The sequence below is a fragment of the Elephantulus edwardii genome, unplaced genomic scaffold (genome assembly GCF_000299155.1).
Source record: "Elephantulus edwardii isolate Elephantulus edwardi_28Jun2011 unplaced genomic scaffold, EleEdw1.0 scaffold00380, whole genome shotgun sequence".
Taxonomy (NCBI): Eukaryota; Metazoa; Chordata; class Mammalia; order Macroscelidea; family Macroscelididae; genus Elephantulus; species Elephantulus edwardii.
Window position 1 is genome coordinate 846,142 of NW_006400130.1, and position 25,546 is coordinate 871,687.

Below are 25,546 nucleotides of genomic sequence, written 5' to 3' on the forward strand. Positions count from 1 at the left end.
TCTGTTATCTAAATGTGTTCTGTTGTACATAGGGTTTTCAGAGGCCTGCTATTTCAGAAGTGGATGGCCAATCCTTCTTCCTAGTCTGTCTCAATGTGAATGTTGAGATTAAGAGAAGTATTATACAGACCAGCAAGTTAAAGGTATATCCCTTCTTGCGGCGTTAACTTTAGTGTCAGTATTGTCCCTGCCTTTCTCACATGCACCTTTACGCACTTATATCCTGCTTCACCATCCAAACAAAATCTTACTGAAGATTATTAAAAAATGGCTACAACACCAATGATGGTTAATATTATAAAACAATGCATGAGAATGATTGCATGAAACACAATATGAATGAAGAATAGTGTGTAACACAATGTATACCAACTTTGTAAGCAAAGCATTAAAAAGGAAAAAAAAAGGCTAAAACAGTACATTAACAGAGAACTGCCAGAAATTCAAGCTGAGCTTAGAAGAAGCTGTGATACCAGGTTGTCATTGCTGACATCAGATGGATCTTGGCTGAATGCAAAGAATGCCAGAAAGAAGTTTATTGTTCTTTTTTTATTAACTGTACAGAGGCACTTAACCATATGAATCACAACAATTTATTGATAACATTGAGAGGAATAGAAATCCCATAACACTTAATCATATTCATGTGAAACCCATACTTTGACCAAGAAATTGTCTGAAAAGAACAAGGGAATATTGTACGAATTAAAATCAAGAAAGGTGTGCATTGGTACTGTATCATTTCTCCATACCTATTCAGTCTATATGCTTGGCAAATCATTTCAGAAACCTTTATGAATATTTTATTTGAGAAGACTTAATGAAGAAGAATGTGGTGTAAAGAAGCCTCAACAATAGCCTGTTATGTAGATGAAATAACCTAGCTCCTTGAAAGTGAGGTTGACTTGAAACTCTTGCTGTATAATATCAAAGATTACAGCTTTTAAAATTATTTTAATTGTGATTTTAATGAAAATTTATAGGAAAATAGAACCGGTTTGAGGCATTAAACATTGTTTTTAAAACATTGAGGAAAAAGACATTGTATATGTATTGAGACTACATTTTAAACAGCAAAGTGCAATAAATAAATGGATTTAGGTATAAAGGCAAAAAAATATGGATTACATCTCAGCATCAAGAAGACAAAAATTCTCACCACTGGGCATGATAGGTACTGAGCAGATTGAAATAATAAACAATTTCATTTTACTTGACTACAAAAGTACCACCATTTAGAAAACAAACAAACAAACCCAAAAGATGCGTTGTATTATGAAAATCTACTGTCAAGGGCCTCTGCTAAAGAGCATGGATGTCAGACTAAATGTTCTGTGATCACGTTAGTCCATAAAATTGGAATTAGAAAGAGAAGATCTATTTGGCCTATGCACAAAGATGACACACAAATGAAGACCAAGGTGCCCCTGACTCAAGCTATGTTCTTATCATTCACTTACTATGCATTTGAAAGTTGGAAGATTATTAAAGATGAAAGAAGAAAAATCTATGCCTTTCAGTTGTGATATCAGAGAAGAATACTGAATATCCTATGTTGTTATGTTATTGTGGTGTACAATAGAGTCATAACCAACCCATAGCTGACCGTCCAGTGGGTTTTCAGAGGCAGTTAATCAAATGAGAGGAGACTGTGCATCTTTCTCCCGCAGAGAAGCTGGTGGACTCGAACTGCATGCCTTCAAGATTACAGTGCAGCTTCTTGCCACTAGGCCACCAGAGCTCCCTGAATATTCCATGGACTGTCAAAAAAACCCCAAACTGTCCATTATGGTTTAAGTGTAACAAGAATGTTCCTTGGAGACAAGAATGGTGAAGCTTTGTCTCACATCCATTGGACATGTTGTTAAGAGGGGCCAGTCTTTGGAAAATGCATTATGTTTTGAAAGATGGAGAGTCAGCATAAAGAGGAGAAACCTTAACAAGATGGATTGATACAGTGACTGGAATAATGTGCTCAAGTATGTCAGGTACATGAAGATATCACAGGATAGGGCCAGGTTCAGATCCATTGTCCATAAGATTGCTGTAAGTTTTAGCCAATTTGATGGCACACAATAAAAACAACAACAGCAACAACAATTGGCTGATCCACTACCATGTGCTGGTTCATCATACTCTGGTAAGTCGTGTATGTGTGTGTGAAGATATATAGATATAGATAGATATAGAGATAGAGATGGAGATAGATACATAAGACTGGAAGGAAACTATGCTATTTCATATATAAGCAGGGACATTTATGAAAAGCAATCTTCAGCAGACCTTTCAGACTAAGATAGACCAGGAATACAGGTATTTCAACCTATTTGTTGGTTGAAAAGTAAGCAATATAAGCCCTATGTATCACCACAGAATATTCCTTGAAGTAATGCTAAAAAATGTTCCTTTTGAGTTGAACACCGCTGAGAATGAATTGTGATTACAATCAGGTACCAATGATCTTGAAAATATCACAGAATCAGACAAGGCTTCATTGTGTTATGCATAGGATCTCCATGAACCAGAGCCAACTGATGAATCAGAGTCAACTAAGAATAATAGACTGGTAATTACTGAATATCCTTGCTTAGTCCTGATCTCCCGGACTCTGGAATTAATGGACATTTGAAAAAGTATAGACAAAGAATGTACCTTCAATACTGGTTTCCTTTTTTAGTCCAGTCTACTTATTTTGTCTGTATTTCCTTTCTACATAGTAGTACCAATATCCAGGAGTCATTATTGATTCTTTCTCCTTTTTTTGCACACTATACCCTATAAATTATCACATTCACCTTAACCCATACATTTGTTACTTCCTTTTGGATTATGGCAATAACCTACTAAGAAGTCACACTGCCTCCTAATTCCCACTGTCCAATGCAATCTACAATGTATTATCAGAATGAACTGTCAAGGAGTAAATGACAAAATCATTAAAAAACAATAATCTGTCTGTACTGATTTAAATTCTTTTTAATAATTCAAAAGTATAGGCATGTAGGTAATTATGAAGAAAAATTATATAAAACAATAGTAAAAATGTTTCATCATTATGGTTCAGAGATGTCTCTTGATATTGGGACTTTGGGACAAATAAAAATAGAACAGATTGCAGAACTTGGTTGGGTTTTTTTCAGAACTTGTTTAAAATATTGATACCTTGATATTGATTTAGATCTCAAAAATCAGGCTCTCTGAGTTAATACTAAAGATCAATAAATCTAACTGTGAAAGATTGTTCTGGAGGTATATTTTATAGCAAGCTATGCTGCTAATACAAAAGTTGAGCAATTCTAATAGGTTTTTTTATTAATAATAAAATTTTGTATTTTAATTGTGATTAAATAGAAAAATTGGATTTTCATTCATTCATTGTTTCACATTTTCCTCCCTCCACCTCTCTTCCCTTCCCCAGTTCACTTTATTTTTTTTAGTATCCATTTATTATTGCACAATTTCCTCCCTCTTTTCTCCCCTCCCATTTTCCTCTTCCTGTCTCCCTCTCCCAGTCCTTTTGTAATATATTTTGTAATATATTCTGGACTGCTATCTTACATATAATGCCTAATGATTTATTCCTTTTAAACAGTTCTTTTCTGTATCTGTTTCAATGCAGAAGTGTCCATCAACAAATGAATAGATAGAAAAAGTATGGTATATTTACACAAAGGAATACTATAAAACACTGAAAAACAATGAACTTGTAAAATATACACAACATATGTGACCCTGGATGATATTATGCTGAGAGAAGGATCTCAGTCACAATCCTTCTGTTATCCTTATTCATTGTTCAGATCTCAGATGCATATCAAGTGATTGAAAAGACCATGTCTTGAAACCCAGCAGTGGCTCCAAAGGAAGACAGGTTGATTATCTCTTCTTGCAAATACAGCCTCAGAAACCCAATGGAGAGTTGCAATAAATCAAAGCAAATTTCATTGCTCTGAGAACTTGATAATAAAGGCATATTTGCTTATAATATAAAGCTTATCTAATCTGACTCCTAACTACCTGTCAGTTCTCATTGTCCACCACTCAACCACATGATTTTTCAGGTTGGTCATTGGGATGTTTGTGTTACCTGATGCCTCCATGGCTTTGTGCCTTCAAAGTCTTTTGACACTTTATATACTCACCTAATATTTAGTTTTCCTTACAGAGTTAGCCAACATCAGTCAATTCTTCCTTAGAAGGTTTCCCTATGACCATAATTAACAACAATCATTCATTCAAGATGAGATAAATGCCACCATTTTCATGATTTTTCAGCACTTCAAAAATGAATGATGTGTAATAGATGTTCAAATATTTACTAACTGGAGAATTACCTTTCTTTTAAATCATTTTAAGAAAACAAATTTGCTCTAAACATTTACTCCAATCACACTTAATGAGAGTAAAAAATACTGTTTTACTTATGTTCTTAACTGCTCTACTGCTTATCTCTGTTTGGGGGAGGGGGAAACTGAGTCTTCAGCTCCTGAGTCTCCTTATTTCCCTGAACTTCTCTGTCACGTAGTGCTCTGCCTCCAAGCTTTGCCCAAGGACAGCAGACTCAGCTTTGCTCTGATGCTGGCTTCTGGGTCATGGTATCTTAAAAGAAGATGGGAAGAGTATGCAGAGTCATTATGTCAAAAGCAATTGACAGACACAGAAGAATTTCATGGAACAACATATGAGCAAGATCGTGTGGTGATGAAAGAAGAAGTTCAAACTGCTTTGACAGAATTGACTAAAAATAAGCCCCCAGGAATTGATGGTATATCAACTGACATATTTCAGCTAACAGATGCTGCCCTAGATGTGCTCACCAGGTTATGCTAAGACATCTGTAGGACAACCACTTGGCCAACTGACTGGAAGAGATGTATATCTGTTCCCATTCCAAAGAAAGGTGACCCAACAGAGTGTGGAATTTATCAAACAATAACATTAATATCACATTCAAGCAAGATTATGCTGAAGATCATCCAAAAATGACTGGAACAGCATGTCAACAGAGAACTGTCAAGCGCAGGCTGAGTTTAGAAGGGGTCGTGGTACTAGGAATATTATAGCTAATGTTAGATGGATCTTGGCTGAAAGCAGGGAGTACCAGAGGAATGTCTATCTGAGTTTCATTGAATATGCAAAGATGTTTGTGTGGATCACAACAAACTGTGGCTATCTCTAAGAAGAACGGGAATCCCAGAACACTTGATTGTGCTAATGCAATACCTATACTTGGACCAGGAGGCAGTAGTCAAAACAGAGCAAGGAGACACTGCATGGTTCAAAATTAGGAAGGGTGTACACCAGGGATGTGTCCTATCTCTATATCTTTTCAATGATTATGCATAACAGATTATCCAGGAGACTGGGCTATATGAGGAGAAATGTGGCATCAGCATTAGAGGTAGGCTCATCAACATTCTGTCTTATGCAGATGACACAACCCTGCTCGCTGAAACTGAGGAGGACCTCATGCACTTACTGCAGATGGTCAGGGACTGCAGCCTTTAATGTGGATTGAGGCTCAATATCAAGAAAACAAAGATTCTTACCACTGGGCCAATTGGCAGCTTCCGGATGGATGGTAAAGAGATTGAGATTGTTCACAGCTTTAGTTTGCTTGGCTCCACAGTCAACACTCTTGGCACCAGGAGTCAGGAAATTAAAAGGCATATTGCAATGGGAAAGGCTGCTGTTAGAGACCTCTCCAAAGTACTGAAGAGCAGCGGTGTCACTCTGGAAACTAAAGTGCATCTGATACAGGCCATGGTCTTTGCAATCACTTGTTATGCGTCAGAGAGTTGGACAATGACTAGGAGGATAGAAATAGAATTGATGCCTTTGAGTTGTCTTGCTGGAGAAGATTATTGAGTGTACCATGGACTGCTAAGAAAACAAACAGATTCATTCTGGAGAGGGTTAAACCAGGCTGCTCCTTAGAGGCAAGGATTCTGAAGCTTTGTCTGACATACTTTGGACATACTGTAAGGAGGGACAGGTTCTTGGAGAGGGACATCATTCTTGGGAGAGTGAATGGACAGCGCAGGAGAAGACCCTCTATCATGTGGATTGATTCAGTGACTCGGGTAATAGAGGTGGGTGTGTTGGAGATAGTGTATTGGCACAGGAAAGAGCATGATTTTAGGCTGTTGTACATAGGGTCTCTATGAATCGCAGTGACTCGACGGCACACAACAACAACAACAACAACAACAACAACAACAACAAGATGGGGAAAATCAATGGTCGTTCCTATGATGGTTAACACATATCCTGTTTAAAGTTCCCACCTAATCATATTTTGAAAGTTAAAACATAAGGTGTTAAAAGTCATTGTAAACAGAAAACCCATTTACTCTACAACCTTCCTCGAAAATTCTGTTATTGAGTATCCAGCACACCTGGAATTTATCTTCTGTTGAATTAAAGTCTTTCCCTGAGACCCAAGAAATATCAAGTTACTTTTCTACATAACATAACAAAACAAAAAAAGTGTGGATGGTAACTCTAAACCCTTTCTCATAGAAAAAGAAAAAGCTGAGGAGATGTCAAGTTTTTCTTTGCCAGGAGTTAATGAATCTCATAGTTGCTCGGACATCCTGTAACTATTCTAGATTCTTACAGTTAACCCCAAATCTCATGTTTTCTCCAACCTTATCTTGTAAATTCCCTTTTCTCATCTTCTTGAATTGTTCTTATGCCTTTGTTTAAACTAGCAAATAAGTTTCTAGGAAAGAATTGTTATATTGTCCTAGAGTGCATTTAGTATTATAATAAGATATAAATAATATAATAATGTAATTAGTGATATAATACACAGTGTATCAGTTTTCAATGGTTGTGATAACAAAATACTGCAATAAAAAAGAACCAAAAGCAAACACATTTGTATTGGGTTTTAATTTTTTTTAATAATTTTAATGAAAGTTTGTAGAGACTTAGGGTTTCCAGTCATTCATTGTTGTATTTTTGTCCCTGCCCACCCACTCCCCCACCAATTCACTCTTCTTGAAAAGAAAAACAAAAATTCCCTTCTCCCAAATCCACTGCAATATGTAGCCTTCACTCTGGACTTCTGTAATGACAAGAATACCCATTCATAGTCTTAGGTGACTTGATGGCACATAACAACAACAACAACAAACAGTTTTTATTCATCAATGATGTAAAACTCTAACATATACTGTCACTCAGCAGTTTTCACTCTTCTAAACTCAGTTTCCTACTTTTTGTCCTCCTCAAACCTTGAATCCTATTTATAGAGTTTGTTGATGTGGGGAGGCTTATGTGAGCCAGGCCTGGACATGTTCTAAATCACTTCTATGCACATTCAGGTGGTCAGAACTCAAACTCAGCCACTTGACAACACCTGTGAGGGTCTGTATAATAATCTAGACAAATAGAAGAAGAAAAGGAAAATGGTTTGCTTTTTTTTGCGTTAGACCCTTTAGCCACTGCACTAATAATACTCTTCTTCATAAAATACGTTTCTGGAGATCATAAATCTAAAATGAATTCCACCAAGATCTTAGCAGACCTTCCTAGCTAACCGCCACACGATAAAAACTCTTTGTCTTTTCCAAGAAAATCAAATCTGTAGAGTAACTGTGCTAGCCACTCCATGAGAGAAGGAAGGGAAGTTTTCTCCCAAGAAGATTTATAGTCTTGGAAACTCTGTAGAAAGTAGCTATGAATTGCACCTGATTAGATGGCAGTGTCATTATTCATTTTCCAATGAAAAAAGATGACAGAAGAAGAATTAATGCCTTTGAGCTATGGTTTTGGAGAATGGTACCGATTATCCCATGGACTGCAAAAAATCCCACAGACTGCAAAATGAACAAAAAGTCACTTCTTGGGAAAATTGAAGCTGTAGTGATCCTTGGAGGCAAAGATGACAAGGCTTTGTTTCACATACTTTGAGTATGTTGCAGGGCGAAGCTATTCCTTGGAGAGAGACATTTTTCTTAGAAAGGTGAAAGGTTGCTGAAAAAGAAGAAGACCTTCAATCAAATGTATTGACAATGATTGCAGCAATGGGCTCAAGTATTCCAAAGATGGTGAGGATTTCCCAGGATAGGGCAAGGTTTATATTTGTTGTTCATGGGATCACTATGGGTACTCAACTCCACAGCACTGACAACAACAACAAATGACAGTGTGTTTGTTCTTTTCTAACTCTTGATGGTCTCATTTTTTTCCATCTTCAATGTAAACAATGTCAACCTGAGTCTTTCTATTATGACATATTTTAATATTTTATTGTTTTGTGTTTGAGTACTATTTCCTAGTAAAGTCAGTTGTTGAGTTCACTAAAGATATACTGTATTTTGTTGATCTATTCATCTCTGAGGGGCAGTGGGTTATATCTTACTTTTTGCCTACTGTGAATAGTTCTGCTATTAACATGTATATGCAAATATTTGTTTGAACAAATATTTCTTTTGAAGTATGTATAAAAAAGTGCAAATCTAGCTTAACCTATGTTTAACTTAATAAGCTATAAACTGTTCTTCACTACACTTTTCATTTTGTACGCCTGTCAACAATGAACTATCTAATTTTCCACGCCTGACATAGTTGCTGCCTTTTTTTTTGTTTCTTTTTATACTGGCCATACTAGTTGGTATGATTTTGATTTCCATTTTAAAAATTAATCTTAAGGATGAACATTTTTTTAAAATTTGGTTCTTTTTTGTCATTTGTATACATGTCTTCATTTTTTTCTTCATTTTTATATACTTTCATTGAAAAATATCTTTTCAAGTTCATTGACATTTTAAATTGGGTTGTCATTTGATATTGAGCTGTAAGAGCTTTTATGTATTGAAGATAGTAGGCCGTTAACAGATATTCGTGGTGCATTTGGAAAAGGATTTGTTTGACAGAAAAAAAATGTGCAGAACTGAGTTGAATCAACAATAAGTGGACCTCTCAGTGGACCTCATATTAGGTCTAAGGTTACGGTTTTGTTCTGCTGCTGTTTCCGTAGAAATGTTCACATGTATCTCCTTCTTTAATTCCTGAAAACTATGTTCTGTCTTTTCAATGGTACATGATCTTACAGTTCTTTTCTAAAGCAGAGTTTAAGTATTGTCCCTAATCTACCACTTAATACACTTCTGTCCAGCACACATCATTCAAAATTTTATTTGTCCTTGATTGAATGGGCAATAATCCTTTGTTGTTGTTGTTGTTATGTGCCGTCGAGTCGCCTGCGACTCATAGCGACCCTATGTACAACAGCCCTAAACTCCGCTCTGTCCTGTGCCAATCGCACTGTCTCTGACACTCCCATCCCAATTATCCCAGTCACTGAGTCAATCCACCTCATAAAGGGCCTTCCTCTCCTGTGCCGTCCCTCCACCCTCCCAAGCATGATGTCCCTCTCTAAGGACCGGTCTCTCCTCACAACATGTCCAAAGTAAGTTAGACGGAGCCTCAGAATCCTTGCCTCCAAGGAGCCACCCGGTTTAACCCTCTCCAGGACAAATCTGTTTTTCCCAGCAGTCCATGGTATTCTCAATACTCTTCTCCAGCACCACAGCTCAAAGGCATCAATTCTCCTTCTATCCTCCTTGGTCATTAACTATGTAAATAATCCTTTAAGCTTATATTTTATCCTTGACTGGTGATATTCATTATTTCTATTTTTTTTTTCATTTAAGAGCTTCTCTTATGCTGAAGTTATGAAGGAACATGAATAAGATGTAGGCTTTGAAAAAGCTCTTTAATCCATTTGTCTTTAAAGTATCTCACTAGTTGCTTCTTTCAAAGAAAACTCCAGGGAAGATGTTCTACTGGGTGCTTTTCTCTCTTCTACATAATAAAAATGTATAACATGCATTTTATGCTTCTAAGAACTTATAATTAGTCTTTAAATTTAATGTATTAGCTTAATTTTAGATAAAAAAACAATAAAACCAGGGTCATTAAATAGCTAACCCATGGCCATCAACAAAATAATATCAGAATTGGGTTTAGAACCTGACATACTTACTCATCATGTTTAAAATGTAACTCAAATCTGGTTCTATCATGAGATTTTAATCTTCATTCAGTATCACTGTCATTTTAGATCAAGTAAATAGAAAAGCTCAGGGACATCTTCATTTGACTTATGGCATATATGATAGTATAATGATAGTATAAAACAGTCCCCCCCATTCAACGATTAATTTTAAGGTATTCATTAAGTGCCTAAAAGATGATTAATGAAATGAGAAAACTCTATGTTCAATGTATTAAGGGCAAGAGCCATTTAATTACTTGGTGACTAAGAATATACACATGAAAGATATGAATAAGTTATAATGGAATAAACTTCCAATGTTGCTCCTGCTATTTCCTGTTAGATGAGGTAGCTTCTCTTCAAGCAGCTGATGGGAACATTACAAACATTATTTTCCTTCTCTATTTTACTTGCTGGTACTAAGTTTAATGCTCACTTACAACTACAGAAGTGTTGTTGTTATTGTTAGAGACTATCAAGTTGAGAATGACTCATAGTGACCCTATAAACAACACATCTGAACCTTGGCCTGTCCTGAGCAATGTTCATCATTTTTGATACACTTAACCTCATTGCTGTGTAAATACATCTCTATGAAAGTTTGCCTACATTATCCCTTTCCAAGAATGATATTGAAATGCAATCCATACTGCAATAAATTTGGAATGTATAGGAAGCGTAGGAAATATTCATCTCAATACCAAGAAAGCAAAGATTTCCATCACCCATCTTAAAGGACACATCATTATAGATGGAGAAAAGATTGAGATTGTCAATGATTTCACTTTACTTGGATCCACAATCAACACACTTGGTTTTAGAAGTAAGGAGATCAGGAGAAGAATTGCCCTTGGAAAGTCTATATCCAGGAATCTCTCCAAGTTATTGAGGAGAAACAATGCCAGTTTGAGGCCTAAAATCTACTTGATTCAAGTCATAGTCTTTTCAGTCACTTGAAATGCATCTGAAAACTGGACAATGAATAACAATGACAGAATAAGAATTGATTCCTTTGAACTGTAATGTTGGAGGAGAGTGTTGACTATATGTGGATGGCTAAAATAATGAACCGATATGTCTTGGAGTGGAGTTGCAGCAGTAATGCTACTTGGAGGCAAAGATGATGAAACTTCACTTCACGTACTTTGAGCGTGTTACTAGGAGAGGTTATTCCTTGGAGAGGGAAATCATGCTTGAGAAGGTGAAGGGAAGGTGAAAGAAAGGAAGACCCTCACGTAGAGGTGGGTTGATAGTTTTGCTTTGGCAATAGGCAAGTGTGCCAAAGACAGTGAAGATGCCACATGATAGGACAAGTTTCAAGTGTGTTGTTCATAGGGTCATATTTAACTCGATGGCACCTAACAACAATTGTCAAAATGAATGTACCTGGATGAAAACCAGCATAGTAATGTTAAGAAGAAGATGGATGGCCAAATATTATTTGACTCTGACACAGAACAATTTTAGCTTGGGGAAGAATATTTAGCAAAGCAATTGCGTATCCTGTGGCTTTCCTGTACAGATTTACTGACGTGGTAGGAGGTAGTGATGGAAGACATGGGAAGGAATGAGTATGAGGACAGTATATCAATTGTTGGATGTTGTTAATTGCCTTAGAGGGATCTCTTGTGGCCTAATGGCAAGAAACTGTACTGCAATCCCAAAGTCACATAGTTCAAGTCCACCAGATGCTTTATGGTTTAAAGATGAATAATCTCCTCCTCTGTGATTAACTGCCTCCAAATAATTTTGGAGATGAGACCATTCTTATCCACAGAAGTTGATCACCCAATTTTCAGATGTAAATCACCAGGAATTTCATCCTACCTCATTTTCACTAAAGTCTGAAAATTCCTTTGAAACTAATTCAGCATCATAGCAACACACAAAGATTCACTGACAGATATTGATTGTGCATGCTGTATATTGACTGTCAATTAAACCTGAATCTTAAACATGGAAGGGAAAAATTCTACCACTAGATCACCAATTGTCTCAGAAACCACTCAGGAAACTATAAAAATCACCTACCTGAGAGATGAAACCCATGTGAATGTGGAAGAAGATAGAGTACATAATAAAGGGAGATTATAGATTTTGTTTCAAGAATGAATAGAAATGTAAAAAAAAATACAAAATGATGCAACTCTAGGTTGAGAAGTTGTGGATGAACTATTCATCTCCAAGGTTGTTATGGAGCTAAATTAAGGTTCAGGATCGAGGATAGAAGAGGTGTCATGGGGACTTCAGCCTGAAATATCAGTGCAAGTCTAAACTTAGATAGAGATCATTTTAGGGATGGATAGGTGTATGTTCATTTACACTAATGAGGGGCAAGGACATACTTATTCTATTTTCTAAGAAAAATAAGCCTGATAAAAGGCAAAATAGTTGTAATTTGTTGAATATTTAACTTGGTCACTAAGGATTTGTGCTGCCAAATCAAAGGCAGGTGTTTTTAATGTACCAGATGCTCCTTAGGAGAGAGATGAAGATCTAATTCCATGAGATCTATAGCCTTTGAAAACCCTCTAAAGGGTAAGCTATGAGTTGCTTCTGAATGAACTATGAACAACATTATTCAATAGTTTCCCCAAAAAGATCAATAAAATAAATGGCCAGAGACTGGAAAATTATTTTAAAACTGAGAAATATATCAATATATATATACAATTGATACCATTTTTCATTAAGACATTGAGACATGAGGTTATGTGGTTCCCTCTGACCAATTATAATTTTAACATAGGTCTTTTACGCTGAAAGATTCAATAGCAAGACATGAGTAGCTGTTAGGGCAAGACAGGGCTGAGTTCAGATATCATGCTAACGAAATTAAGGATTGTTTACATGGATCAAATTTCTAAACTTCTGAGTCTCTATTCCACATTTCCAAAATGGAATTCTTTAGAATTGAACAAAACTACACAGGCAAAACTATTATTTCCAGCACTTACTATGTCTTTTTAAAATGAGGCTTACTATTATGTAATAAAAGGCTATCAAAGTGCATTGCTCTCCAGTAAGACCCTACTTGTAGTTGACCTCTACTGAATTTTCAGAGACTGTAACAGGAAGAGATTGCCCACCTTTTTCCCTTGGAGCTGTTGATGGATTTGAACTTCTGAAGAGTTGCTGCCTTTATATTAGCAGCACAACTCTCTATTGTCAGTGACATGTGAGCCCCTACAATGTATAATATGTAATCACATAAAAAGATCCAAATTTAGAACACAAAAGAGATGATAATATCCAATGCAAAAATAGGAATTTGAATCCTCACCAATAACTTCCTCCTCTTATAGTTAAGCTATAATCTACAAACTAGGTAATATATAATCAAAAGTGAAAAAAAAATCCAATTTAGTTCCTAGTGCTTAAACTAGTATTTTTCTCCATTTATAAGTTTAGAAAGGTCAAATTCATGTCCTTTTGGAAACAAATAAAAATGACCATGTGTTCAGAGTGATTTTGAATATAAATAGAGAAATACAGAAATTATCTGGCATTATCAACAGTAAATGTGCATGTGGATTTTCAAAGTAGTCATTACAATCATCAGAGTACTATTTGTTTATTGCTCTCTGTCTTGGGAATTATATTTATGGGGAAAAAATCCATTCTTCAGGCATGAGGCATTGTGTGCACATTAATAAGTGATATAACAGTATTTACATTTTGTGATGAAGGAGAAGGGAATCAGCACTTCTTTCCACACCATGAAGGTAATTGTGGAAGTTCAAACTCAAACTCTGGAATGTTTTGTTTAATGCAAATGATATCATTTTATCATTGAGCAGGCTTCATTGTGTTCTAATACTCGTTAGTTTTCTATGAATGGGAGCCAACTTGAAAACACCTATGTTCTCATGACAATGTTAGCTTTCCCTCATGCTTGATTCTAATTTTACTCTATCATCCTTATCCCCAACAAGAATTATTTTATAAATAATTACCTGCCTGCAAAACAAAACCAAACTGGACAAAAAACAGTTGCCATTAAGTTGACCTCAACTCATGGAGATCTAACAGGTATCAGTGAAACATGGTCCTCTACAGGGTTTTTGATAGTGGCTTTCTCATTAAGAAACCTTAAGTGAGTGCAAAATATCAATCTTTTCGTTCATGTCAACTCTGTTAACCATTTGGTAACAATCCTTAATAGGTTGTTTTGCTCACCAAAGGTGGCACATCACTGATTGTTCAAATTAGCCAACTTCTCCGTAAGAGAAAAATGGGCACTCTCCTTCTGTGCAATTCACAGCCTCCAAGGGTCAGCTATGCGTCAGTTCTAAATAAACAACAATGAACACTTTATTCTTATGTTTTTCCTTATGATATTTGTATTTTCTCTAAATTTTTAAATTAAGTTTGATATATTAGAGTCTTACATTCCTTTCATTATTTCATTCCTTGTCTTTCAATTGTGTACACTTGGATGATCCATCAATTTATTTTGTGCATCTTGCAATGTGTGTCACACACACACACACACACACACACACACACACTCTTAAGCACTTGCATTGCATATTCAATTAGCCGCAACTGATCTCTATTTTTCTTGGGACAAGAGAAGAAGAAGGAGAGTTAAGAATAAGAAGAGAAAATAAAATCTGTGGCTAACTGAGGAAAACCTTCAAGAAGATGAGTTTACACAGTGACTGCGACAATGGACTGGACTCAGATACTATGAGGATACTGCATGATATGACAAGATTCAGAACTGTTTTCCATTGGAGCGCAATGAGTCCTTGGGATCTGAACAGTGTCTAAGAACAATACTTAGAGTTCTTAAAACGATGCCTGGAATGTGGTAAACTAAATAACACTAAATAAATGCTGCTTATTTGTATTAAAAATGTGAAATAATTGTGAAATGTGAAAATGTGAAAAAAAATGTGAAATTAAGTATACGATATACCAATTGCATACTTTCATTATCAACTAGGGAAATGAATAGCATCAACAATATCATGGGTGGAGAAAAGTTGTTATTGGAACTCAACTCCACTGCACTAATTGTCATTGTACTGTATGAGAATGTCCATCTTTCTCCCCCAGAACAACTGGTGGATTCTACTAATTTATTTTTGTTTGGTGGAGTGACTTGTTATCCACTACAGCTGTAGAAGTGGTTGGAAGTGTATGAAAATAAATATTATTTTCAATATTCTTTTTCTGTCACCCCCACCCACTTCTAGTTCTTATCTCAGCAGAAGTATAGTGACATTTAATATTTATTGATTTAAACCATATATACAATAATTAAGAATTTAAATATTTAAATAAAAATGCTGTAGGAAAAGTGGTATGAATATTTTACATTAATAAAGGAAATTAAATTCAAGAAATGCATCTTACACATTGTTATAGAGAATAAAAAGGTGTACAGCATAGTCTGTGTGAAGAAGTCTTACATTTTAAAGATAAAAATTAATCTTAAAATGTAATGTTGCTAAGTGCTGTCTAATCAGAACCCACTTTTAGATGACTTTTCAATCATTTTTCAAAGGCTGTAAATTTTAAAGAGATTGCCCATCTTTCTTGTTGAAACAGCTAGTGGAGTTGAACCATTTGCTTTTGAGTTGGCAGTGAAACTCATTGCCACTAAGTCATTAGAGCTTAATACTAATACCTTTTTTTAAAAAAAATAATACTCTGTAATCTGTGCCATGTGAATATGGCAGGGACCATGAAATACTTTATGAATGTGTGTTTGTGTTTTTTTGTACAATAGCTACTAAACTTGGATGTATGTTAAATGTATCAAAGAAACGCTGAAAATTATTTTTCATACTCTCAACTTGACTAATAATACTATTGTCAAGTTTGATGTTTCCTGAAATTTATTTTGTCATAAGCTCTTTCCAACAATTGCAGAGGTTGAAAGAGTAGAAATTTGATAATGTCTGAACTAGAATTTTGTTTGAAATAATATCATAATTAGTTTTAGCACATTTGTGACAATTATACAACTTTATTTCATCTGTTCCTCCAAAAGGAATAGCAAAAAAGAATCAAGCTCAAGGATTTGAAATGACAGAAAAGGAAACCTGTCCAGAGTTTCAGCTATGATGAGAACCCTCCTACTATTCTTCCCTCATTGATTTATTAGAGCTGAGTGAAGACGCCCAGTGACAGTCTGGTTTCTTGTGCTAAACTTATGTTCAAGTTATAGACAGACTTTATATTGGTAAGCCCTTGAGCCCACTTATTATTATCTATTTCTTTATAGAAGTTTAATTGTGATTTGAGTGAAAGGTTATAGGGATTCCATTAAACCATTCATATATCCTGTTTTATGATGTTATTTCCATTCCCCTCTTTGTATTATTATTTTCTGTTCCTTTATGGTTTTTGTTTGTATTCATCCTTTCATATTTTCTATTCCTTATTTTGTTGTTAGGTAACATCAAGTGTAGTACAATTCTTAGTATCCCTGTGAACAACATATCGGAGCCTTGTCTTATTCCTTGCCATTCTCATCATCTCTGATATATTTGAGCCCATTGTTACAGTTAAAGTCAGTCTACCTCCCTGATGGTCTTCCTCCCTTCAGATGTCCTTTTCCAAGGACCAGCCCCTTCAAACAACATTCTCAAAGTCTGTGACATGAAGATTAAACAACTGGTTGCCCTTTCTCCAGGACATATATATTTGTTTGTTCTATTTTTCTCTCCATGCAATATTCAGAACTTTTTTCTACACCACAACTCGGATGCATTGATTCTTTTTCTCCATTGATTCTTCCTGATCCTTATTTATTTTGTCCAACTTTTAGATACCCAGCTAGTAAAGATTATGGGTTGAATCATGTGTACCTTAGTCTTTAAAATTCCAACATCTATGTTCCTTATAACAATGAAGATATTGACAGCATGTTTCCCCAGTGCAACATGTATTCTTATCTATTGACTGCTGGTACCAAAGATATTAATTGTAGACCTATGTAAGATTACATCATTGACAGACTTAATCTTGATCAAATACTTCCAGAAATAGTTCTTTTTCAATCAGTTCTTTTTAGTATATTGACTATGTGTATTCTATCTTTTTTTTAATATTTTTGATGCTTCCTGGATCACTCAAAATTGTTCCCAAAGCATTATTTACTGTTTCAAACTTGGCTCTTCCATTTCTTTTTCAGTTCTTTCAGTTTGAAAAATACCAAGCACATTTTTTTTGGTAATGCCAGCTTTTTGCACATTGCATTATGATGTTTTTGTTGTGTCCTTGAGTTAACTCTAACTTAGAGAGACCATATGTATCTGAACCTCTGCTCTCAAATCTGCTCTATCTTAAATCAGTTTGATCATCTCTGACTCATGTACCCCTATTACCCAGTTACTGAGTTAATCAATCTCAGCCAATGTCTTCCTCTCTTGGGTTGTCCCTCTATCTACACTTCCAAACATGGTGCCCTTCTCCAATGACTGGTCTCTCCTTGCAACATGCCCGAAGTAGGTCAGACGGAACTTCAAAATTTTTGTTTCCGAAGAGGAGCCTGGTTTCACTCTTTCTATGACAGACCTAATTGTTCTTTTAACAATCAGTTGTATATTCAATACTCTTCTTCAGCACCACAACTCAAAGGCATCAATTCTTCATCTATTATCCTTAGATTTTGCCTGGATCTCCAATGCTTAGCAAGTAATTGTAAAAGTAATGGCCTAGATCAGGGGCACCTTAGTCTCGAAACTGACACCATTGCTCTTTAATACTATGAAGAGGCCCTGGAAGCAGACTTTCTCAGTGCGATTGCTCTTTTGATTTCCTGCATGTTCATTCCAAGAATGTTGACTTTGGAGTCAAGCAAGCTGAAGCTGTTAATAATCTCAATCTCTTTACTGTCTATCATGATGCTACAATTGGCCCAGTGGTGAGAACCTTGATTTTCTTAATTTTGAGCTTTAATCCATATTGAAAGCTGCAACAAATGCCTCAGGTACTCCTCAATTTTAGCAAGTAAGGTTGTGTCATCTGTATAATGCATTTTGTTGATGAGTCTTTTCCCAGTCCTGACGCTACATTTCTCCTGATAGACCCCAGACTTCCAGGTGATCTGTTCTGCATATAAATTCAAAAGGTATGGGGATTTGGTATATTCCTGGTGTGCACCTTTCCTGATTTTGGACCATGTAGTGTTTCCTTGTTCTGTTCTGACAACTGCTTCCTGGTCCAAGTATAGGTTTTGCATAAGCACAATCAAATGTTCTGGGATTCTCATTCTTCTTAAAGTTAGCCACAGTTTGTTGTGATGCACACAGTCAAACTCCATTTCATATTCAATGAAACACAGATAGATATTACTCTGGTACTCTCTGCTTTTCCTAAGATCCATCTAACACTGAGTATAATGTCCCTAGTGTCACAGCCTCTTCTATGCTCAGCCTGCACATCTGGCAGTTCTCTGTTAATGTGCTGTTCCAGATGGTTTTGGATGATTTTCAGCAGGATCTTGCTTGCATGTGATATCAATGATATAGTTTGATAATTTCCACACTCCATTGGGTCACCTTTTTTTGGAATGGGAGTAAATATGGATCTCTTCCATTCAGTTGACCTCTATATTTCTTGGCACTACCTGGTGAGCCCATCCAAAGTAGCATATGTTTGTTGAAATATTACAATTGGTATGTCATCAATTCCTGGGGCCTTGGTTTTTTGACAATTCCTTCAGAGCAACTTGAACGTCCTCCTTCACCATTGCAGGCTCTTGATCATATGTTGCATTGTGAAATTCTCCTGTGTCAGACAATTCTTTCTGGTATAATGACTCTGTATGTTCCTTCCATCTTCTTTTTATGCTTCTGGGTCATTTAGCATTCTGTCCACAGCATTCATAAGTATTGGAACTCAAGGCTTGAATGTTTTTCTTCAGTTTCTTCAGCTTTAAGAAATGCTGAGTGAGTTCATCCCTTTTGATTTTCCAACTCCAGCTCTTTGGATATTCATTATAATACTTTGCTTTGTCTTCCCCTGCTGCCCTTTGAAATCTGTTCAGCTCCTTCAAATCTTCATTTCATCCCTTTGCTTTGGCTTCTTGGTGCTCTGGTCTCTTCTAACATTTTTCTCTTTTCTTCTTTCTCTGTCTCTGTGATGTCCTTTTACATTCTTCATGGTTTATATTCTTTTTAACAACAACAACAACAACCATAAACTGTGTGTGTGTTTTTAAAGTTTATTTTTTCTACTAGTTTATTTATAAAATTTGAATTTTTTTTTTCTGTTGCAAAAAGCTTTGTTTCATTTGGTCCAAGGCTTGGGTGAAGGGCTTCTGGGTGGATAAGATTCTACATCAGGGTGGGATAGAGAAGCTTGCTGCTGTTGGCAGGGGGACACAGAGGTTTCCCCTTGCAAGTCCCCGCAGACCCCTAGTCGTGCTTGAGAGTGAGATGCTCAAAGAGATACTCGCCCAGCCCAGCCTGGGGGCCGCCCAGTCTTCTAATGGTGGTCAGATGTTCACCCATCTTCTTCAGCAGTTTCACTTCCTCGTCCAGGAAGTGGTTCTTCAGAAAGTCACAGAGATGGGGGTCAGTGTGGGCGGAACCCACGGTGTGCAGATCCAGAAGGGCCTAGTTTAGGTTCTTCTCCGAGGCCAGCGCTGCTACCATAGCGTCCAGGGTTTTACCCCACTCAATCCTGGGATGGCTTCTGGATATCTTGGACAAGGATTCGCCTGCTGGTTTTGCAGCTTCAAGAGCCGCTCGGCACCCTCATGCTTCTCACTCGCCAACTCGCTGAAGAAGTGTCCCACGCCTTCCAAGGCCACATCATCCCGGTCAAAATAAAAACCCAGAGAGAAGTAGGTGTAAGAGGCCCGCAGGTGCAGGTTGACCAGATGGTTGACACCAGCTTCTGTTTCGGTGGAATAATTTTGATGGATCTGAGAGCTCATAGTTGGTCGAGGTTTTGGGGCTAACAAAAAAAAAAATGTGTTAGCTAACAAAAAAAAAAGGCGTTAGCTGGTCCCGAAAATAGGAGATGGTTGAGATGATCCCGAGGTTACGCCTGGAGATGAAGTTGGAGGTTAGTCAGAGGTTGGAAGGGGGGAAGTCGCAGGGTCTGTTCCGTCCAAACACTGTTGAAGCAAGAGACAGATCCACGGGACCGCTGGGGAACTCCAAATGAGTTTTTAAACAGGAGGCCAAATCACATCATCTCACACCCATTAGGGAGTCAACATTCCTCCCTAATCCTCACCAGAACCAGTAAACAAGCCTCTGTAGAATCTGGCCACTGTAGAGGACTTCCAAACTGGATTCCAGCCCCCTTTTATTGTTGTGCAATTTTTTATAGTGTTAGTGATCCATTTAACTCCTGATGATCATCTGGGTTGTTCCTGGTTTTTAATTGTTATAAACAAATCCATTGTCAAATCTGTAGACAGAGTTTTATATAAATGTAAGTTTTCCTTCTCTGCAATAGATAACCAATAATACAATTGCTGGCAATATGGTCACTACTTACTAAATTATACAGGAATTGGCTAAATTATTTTTTTCAAAGTAGATGTACCATTTTCTCTTTATACCAGCAAGAGATAAATGATGTCATATCTTTGCACTCTCACAAGCATTTAGTGTTATCATTAATATTTATTATAGTCCTTCTGGTGAGTGTGAAGTGAAATTTTATTGTGAATTCTATTTACATTTCCCTGTTGAGTTTTGAGAATGTTTGTATATTCCAGATAAAAGTACTTAGTTGTGTTTTTGGCAAATATTTTTTTCCACTCTGTTTTTTTTTTTTGTTTGTTTACTTGTTTCTATCTCTTTAAGTAAATCTTTTTTAAAGCACAAATTTTGCTTTTAATTTTAAGAATAAGAACTCTTTGGTTAACCCTAAATCCCAAAGATATGCTCTCATTTTCTTTTTTGGAGAAAATTTTATAGCTTTAAGTTATGCATTTGTTATCAATTTTTCAGTTAACTTTTGCATAATGAATGTTAGCATAGATTTGGTTTTGTATAATTAGCAATTCTGATGCTACTGATGAGGCAGGACAAGAGTTACCAATTTACTAATGTTGTATAACTCCTATGTAGTATTGATTCTACTGATGAAACTTTTTTTCCCATTTTTTAAATTTGTTATTAATTTCAGTGAAAATTTACAGAGACTTTGGATTTCCATTTATTCATTGTTGCACTTTTCTCCCTTCCCAATCCTCCCCCTTAGTACATTACCCTCTTGGAAAAGTAAAATAAAAATTCTTTCATTGTTTTACAATCCCTCCCCCAGGACCACTCCACTATGCAGCCTTCACACTGGACTCCTGTCATGACAAAAATACCTAGTAACATATCCCTTTTAAACAGTTTTCTTCCTAATCTGTTTCAATGAAGTATACATTATTGAACCCATCTTTCTCAGTCTCCCCCCAACCCTGATGTCACTCCTGTTTTACAACAGTGGCAACATACAGTATTTTTCCTTTTGTGACTGAGATACTTCACTCAGCATAATGTTCTCCAGGGTCACCCATTGTGAATAATATTGCATGATATTATTTTTCAATGCAGCATAATAGTCCATTGTGTAAATATACCACAACTTCTCTATCATTTGTTTGTTGATGGGCATTTAGGTGTTTCCAACTCCTAGTTATTGTGATCAAAGCCGTAATATACATGGGTGTGCATATATCTGCTTGGATGTCAGTTATGGTCTCTTAGGGGTATATTCCCAGTAGTGGAATTGGTGGGTCGGTCAAAGGGTATCATTATTTGCAACTTTTTGAGAAAGCGTCACACTGCCTTCCACAGTGATTGCACCATTTTACACTTCCACCAACAGTGAATAAGGGTTCTAGGTTCTCCACAACCTCGCCAGCATTTTTTGCTTGCTGTTCTGTTAAATTTTTCTATTCTGACTGGGGAGAGATGGTATCTCATAGTTGTTTTGATTTGCATCTCTCTTAGATCGGGATTTTGAACATTTCTTCGTGTGCTTGTTAGCCATCTGAATGTCTTCTTCTGTGAAGTGTCTGTTCATATCCTGTGCCCATTTTTTGACTGGATTATTTACCTTTATCTTGTTGTGGTGCTCAAGTATTTTATACATTCTGCATATAAGTCCCTTATCTGACATGCCATTACCAAATACTTTTTCCCAGTCTGTGGCTTCCTTTTTTTACCCTGTTGGAGAAGTTTCTGGATGTATGTAGGGATTTAATTCTTAGAAGGTCCCATTCATCTATTTTATCTTCTCCTGGTTGTCGGTTGGTGAAGCTTTTTTGTGTCTCTAAATCGATGATATTGCTCTGCACATGCACTGCCACCACTTGCTATGCCCTTGTATGTTTTTTTTTTTTTATTAGATAAAGGTAGATTATTAAATTGAATGGACAAGCTTTCTCTCCTCCTCAAATTGCTTTGTTTGTGTGTTTTGGGTTTGGTTTTTTTTAAGATATTATTTAAATGGTGTTAATTCTTTAAACATTTGGTAAGATTCACTGATGATGGAAATAGCTGAACCAGTTTCTTCATTTTTTTTCAAGAGTTTTTAAATGACAAATTTAATTTTCTCAATAGTTATTGGAAAATTTAGAGAATCTGTTTAATATAGGATGAGTTTAATTTTTTGTATTTTAAGGAATTTTTCTATTTCATCTAGATTACATGTTTATATGTACAGAGTTATTGAACTATCATATTTTTATATCTGCATGACTTATAGTGTTATCTCTTATTTTATTCTTAATATTAGTTACTGGGTCTTCTATCTTCTTTTTTAATATTACTAAAGGCTTGGCAAGTTTATTGACTTTAAAAAATCCCATTTAATTGATTTTTCTATTGTTTTTCTGTTTTCAATGCATATGCCGTTTCTTTCTTTCTGTATGTTTGGGTTTATTTTTTATCATTTTTTAAGTTGTAGCATAAACTATTAGTTGAAAATATTTTCCAAAGTGTGAATATGGTGATATAAATTTCTCTTTGACACTATTTTTCAATCTTTACAAGTTGTAACTTTTATAAAAATATAATTTAGTTCAGAATATTTAAGAAATAATCTTGACACTTTCCCTCTGATATTTAGATGTGTATTAGTTTGTTTTCTAAAAAAAGAATTTGTTTTTGTCTGTTTTTAGAAATGTATTAAAAGAGATGTATGATAGGGTATTACGGTTATCGCAAGAGTCCAGAATTAAGGTTGTATAGTGGAGTGTACCTGGAGGGGGCATTGTATACCAATGAAGGAATTTTTCTTTTAGTTTTCAAAGAGAGGAGCAAATTGGGGAGGAGGGGTGGTCAGGGAGAAAAGTGCAACAATGAATGAATGGAAATCCAAAATCTTTGTAAATATTCATTGAAATTAATAAAATAAAATTTTTAAAAAGAAGTGTATTATTTAGTTTTAAAGTGTTTGGAGATTTTCTAATTTATACTTTTCAAGGATTTCTCATTTTAACAACACAATTTGAAAGACGTTTTAAATTTTTTGAGATTAGCTTTATATACTATATATCAATCAATTCTGTATAAGTTCTATGGAGATATGAAAATGAAGTTGTTAACAATTTCATCTTGATGAAATGAGGTTCTTAACAATTTAATCTTGCTTGGATCCACAACCAACACTCCTGATACCAACAATCAAGAATTAAAAATATAAGTTGCTTTAGTAAATTCTACTGTCAAGAACTTCTCTACAGTGCTAAAGCACAGTTTTGTCACTCTAAAGACTAAGGTGTGCCTGATCCAAGCCATAGTCTTTTCAATTGCTTGCTATGCATCTGAGAGCTGGACAATGACTAAAGATGACAGAAGTAGAATTGATTTCTTTGAGTTGTGGTACTGGAGAACAGTATTGAACTTAACATGGACTGCCAAGAGAACAAACAAATTAGTCTAGGAGAAGGTTGAAACCAGTTTGCTCTTTGGAGGCAAATATTTTGAAACTTTATCTCACATACTTTGGGCGTGTTGCCAGGAAGGTCCAGTTCTTGTAAAAGGATATCATGCTTAGAAGGATAGAGAGTAAGTGTAGGAGAGTAGGACCCTGGATAAGATGGATTGATGCAGTCACTGTAGCAATGGGGTCTGATATGTTTGAGATGATGTGATTGGCTCAGTATAGAGCAAAGTTCAGAGCTATTGTTCATAGATTGCTATGGGTTATAGTTGACTCCATAACACATAAGAACAAAGAGAATTAAATAGGATAGCTACAAAAGTCAGTAAATTCCTAGTGAATGATGTTGTTTTTAAAATCATCTACACCCTGCTTATTTTCTGTCTAGTTTGCTTTGATCTATATTTATGTGCATACCTCTAAAAATATCACATTCTATTGATGACTGTGGCTACATGGTGAATTTTAAAATCAGGTAGACTGCTTCCTTTTACTTCCCTTTACATGTAAATTTTAAAATAATCTTATACATCAAAGTAATTGTTGTGGAGTTAAAACCAAACAATGGCCAATCCTCCAGTCAAAGGATGTAACTCACAAAGGAGAGTCTCTCTATCTGTCTCAAGGAATAGCTGGTGGATTTGAATGCTTTCTATTTCATTCTGACTCATAGCAACACTACAAGAGAGAGCAAAACTTTCCCACAAATTTCCAAGGGAGTAATCTACATGAGCAGAGTGTCACATCTTTTGTGATAGGTTTGAACTTCTGATATTCTGTTAACAGGTAAATGCCTAATTGTTCCACCACAAGAATTCCATTAACGAAATTAAACTTGTATTAGTGAATAGGCATTGCATGTTTTATGTTTGGTTTGCATTTAATTATTTTATAGATAGTTATATGTTTCTTTAAGTTTATGTTAGTTAATGTTCACTTGATACTTGAATCTAAAAATTTATGCCATTTTCAGATTTTGAAAGTTTTAATCTTTTTTAAATATTTGAGTAGTATTTCAGTCTCATTTTCTTTCTCTTTTCCTTTTTTGATCCAGTATTGTGAATATGAGGTTTTAAGTAATGATTATATAGATCTGGTAGCCTAATGACAAGAAATTGCACTGCAATGTTGAAGGCATGCGGTTCGAATCTTCCAGCTGCTCAGTGGGAGAAGAATGGGCAGTCTCCACCCATGTGATTAACTGTCTCTGGAAATCTGCTGGAGGGTCAGCTATGGATCAGTCCTGACTTGATGGTACACCACAACAACAATGCAGGATTCAGAGCATCGCTATGAGTTGCAGGCTACTCAATGACACATAGCAACAATGAGGTTCTGGTTTCTTGTTTTGTTTTCCTTTTTATTTTTTATTTTTTTCTCTTTCATTTTCAGAGTAAGGATTCCTAAGAAATGTAGTCCATAGATGTGTTGCTAACCCAAAAGTAGGACCTCTTTGGCATTTCAAATCAATCAGTAACAACCCAAGGGAAAAGATAGGTAATTTCCTCTCAAACATGACCTTTCTGGTGAGTCAGCTATAAGGCAGTTCCAATGTGATATTGATGAGATAGGATAGATAGATAGATAGATAGATAGATAGATAGATAGATAGATAGATATGTCACAATATACCCATGATTCAAACTTTATAAAAGGAAGACTAAGTAGTCGTCG

The 25,546-nt window shown here is 35.8% G+C and overlaps 1 pseudogene; it reads right to left on the reverse strand.

Annotated features, from left to right (window-relative positions):
- LOC102871352 overlaps window positions 1–19,910 on the reverse strand; it is a 133,932-nt pseudogene extending 114,022 nt beyond the window's left edge.
- Between the last annotated feature and the right edge of the window lie 5,636 nt (window positions 19,911–25,546).